A 3,089-nucleotide genomic window follows, 5' to 3' on the forward strand; every position below is an offset into this window, starting at 1 on the left:
TCGCCTCACATGCCTAAAGAAAGGATAAGAAACCTGCTTTCCCGTCTTCTTCCATGCAGCCGCCAATGCTGTTCCAGGCTCGTTTCCCAGTCACTTCTGCTGAGTGTTCCGTCCCATTTGTCCTCTCACCAGACTCTTCAGAGCGTTCGACTCTCTTATCCTTTCTGTGTCTCTGCCGTTTGACCTTCTCACAGTCATGCGCAAGAGCGAGGCCTGAGCGCCTGCCTCCTGACAGGAGCATTTAGTAAAAAGGCAACCGTTTTGTCCTGTTCGGTCTTTCCGAGCCCCCCACACCCCGTGACCTCAGGGCCGCTTACCGACGCGCGTTTAGGAAGTTCTCGCCCCCTGCCTTGGTGTCCCCGGTGCCGTCAGCTGCGAGGTGGTGGGAAGGATGACTCTGGTGAGACGCAGGCCCCCGAGATGCAGCAAGGAAGCGAGAAAGACGGAGGGGCTCAGCTGTCACTGTCGGAGCGTCTGGTCCATCAGAGACCAGGCCTGAGGCGGGAGTACAGTTGATGCCACTCCATCCAGGCCTCCACGCAGGCTGGTTTCTTGAACATGTTTGAGCAAACAGTAGTTGATCCTGACAGCCTCTGAGCACAGGGGCCTCAGGAGGCCAGGGGGCACGTGGGCAGCCCGCCGAGGGGCTGTGTGGCACTGCCCGCCCAGCACAGGTGGCCTGGGGCAGCTTCTGACACGCAGAGCACTCTCACAGCTTCCATCACGTGGGCGAGTGATAGTCCTTGAGGGAAAACTGGAGAATACAAACGAGCCCCTACTCCCGTGGTTTCATACCCGCCCCGCACCCTACAGAGCAGCTCTCCGCGTGCTTGCTGTTACGAGGAACAGTGCTAATAACGTCTTGACACATAGCCTAGAGCCAGTTACGTACATACACATGGCTGTGAGCGAGGTTGATCCGCACACTGGCTACCTCGCCAGTCCCTGCGTAGCACGGAGAATGCACGCACACACACGTGCAGCTGCAGGTGTGATTCCGCCCTGGCGGAGAAGCCTGCCCTTCTCACTTGACTGTCTTGTGAGCATGTTGGAGGGTTAATAAATGGAGGTCTTACCGGGGCTTCCCTCATATCTCAGTCTGTAAAGAATCCACTTGCAATGCAGGAGACCCGGGTTCGATTCCTGGGTCAGGAAGATCCGCTGGAGAAGGGACAGGCTACCCACTCCAGTGTGCCGGCCTGGAGAATTCCCTGGACTGTATTGTCCATGGGGTCACAAAGAGTTGGACACGAGTGAGCGACGTTGACTTTCACTGGAAGTCTTACGTTTGCAGCACACTGTCATTTATCCAGCTTGCTGTCGTTGAACTGTTGATAACGTGCAGTGTCAGCACTCTGGACAGGGGTGCAGCGAACACCCTGGTTGCCCTGCTCACGTCTGCCCTGCTGACACCTCTGTAGGGCCGTTCGCAGACTCACAGCGCTCCCAGACCAGGCAGCCGCCCGCCCTCCGCGCTGTCACCCCTGGCCCTGTCTGAGCGCCCGGGCCTGGGGCGCCGGCCGTCCCCCTGCGTTAGGGTAGGGACCCTGAGGCTCCGAGGGGAGGGTCCTCCTCCCAGGGGCAGGCCTCACTGCGTGGCCTGCCTCTGCTTCTTGGAAACCCCCGCCTGCCTCCAGTTATGAACATCCTGTTTCTTCTTTGTGCTTTTCTAAATTTTATAAAATCTTCATGGTCAGTGTGTGTTACCTTAACACTTGTTTAAGAAGTTGGTGAAGACAGCTCACATCTGCCGCCCCCAGGGTCCTCACGGCTCTGGCCCAGGTGCCGTGCTCGCCACCACCCCGTCTGCCTGACCTGTAGGCTTAGGCCACGTGCCTCTGTTTCCATGTCATGGTGACCCCTCCTCCTGTTTTCTGGGTTACCCATGTCGGGAGACATGTCTCTTCACAGGCTGCAGGTCCAAGGTGGCGGGCCCATAGCTGGTGTTTCTGGCTGTGGCATGGCCAGGACCTGGGGTCAGCCCGGCACCCTAAGGAGGCGGCAGGAGCTGTGTCTGTGCCCCTCAGTGGTCCCCGTGCTTTCCCGCTTGCATCTTACATGATGGAAGAGCAGAGCATGCAGCGGGGGTGGGGGGGGCGGTGGGTGGAGCTGGGCTAGAGGACACCCAGGCTGTCTGTGTCCTGGAGGCCCAGGGTGAGCAGTGGCCAGTGCTGTGCTAAGTGTTCGATAACCGGCTCTCTCCCAAAACAAAACCAACTACCCCTAAAGTGACCTGTCTGGTCTTCCCATTTCTACAGCATAAACACTCTCACTGGGGCCTGTTTCAGGCTGCCGAGCAACCCTGGGGAGCTCGGAAGAGATGCTTGGCTCTTGCCGGTGGAGCCAATTCCAGCTCACTAGTGGTGCCCCGCTGTCCCCAGCGCAGGGGCTGGAGTCCAGAATCGGCCTTTCTAGGTAGCCCAGTGACCCCTGGGACTGCCCTGGCTGGGGACGTGACCACCAGTGCTCACAGCCTGAAGTGTCCACAGTCACGTGGCATCCGGGCTCCTTCAGGAACCTCCCCTCCGAGCTCTGCTTCTGTAGCTCCAAAGGGGTACCCACCAAGTTTCCAGTGAGCTGGGCTCTTGGTAGATGGTGTCTGGTAGAACAAGGCGCTCTGCTGCTGCTCAGCCTGAAAGCCACAGCGGGTCCCTTGTGGGCTCTGCCTCCAGGGCAACCTGAGGGAAGCGGGTGTCATCTGGGTGCTTCATCAGGAGGCAGCCGTGGCGGAATCAGTTGCATCCTGCCATTCAGGCATCTGTGAGAAGGTCAAACACCCCAATGGTTCTTCATGTTCAGCCTGCTTTCTGGAGTCCATGTCCAGCCGCATGTGCGAGCATGGCCGGGCAGCATGGCGTGTGCTTGGCAGCCCCGGGAGCGAACATGGAAAACCATCTAGTCAGCCTACACGTGTGTGTTTTCAGTAGATTATGGTATTTTTTTCTTATTTTCACTTCTCTTTCTCTCTTTTTTCTTGTAACTGTGCTCGTTTTGTTTTGGTATCCCTTTCACACCTGTTTCTGCATATCATCTTTTCTTTTTATTGTGGCTTCATTCCATTTTTTTTTTTTTTTTTTTTTTTTTTGGTT

The 3,089-nt window shown here is 57.1% G+C and overlaps 1 protein-coding gene across 1 annotated transcript in view; it reads left to right on the forward strand.

Annotated features, from left to right (window-relative positions):
* The window catches only part of INPP4A (inositol polyphosphate-4-phosphatase, type I, 107kDa), a 50,705-nt gene that overhangs the window by 42,432 nt on the left and 5,184 nt on the right, over nt 1-3,089 (forward strand). The window lies entirely within an intron of this gene.

The sequence above is a fragment of the Bison bison genome, unplaced genomic scaffold, assembly GCF_000754665.1.
Source record: "Bison bison bison isolate TAMUID 2011002044 unplaced genomic scaffold, Bison_UMD1.0 scf7180017864508, whole genome shotgun sequence".
In the NCBI taxonomy this organism is placed as follows: domain Eukaryota; kingdom Metazoa; phylum Chordata; class Mammalia; order Artiodactyla; family Bovidae; genus Bison; species Bison bison.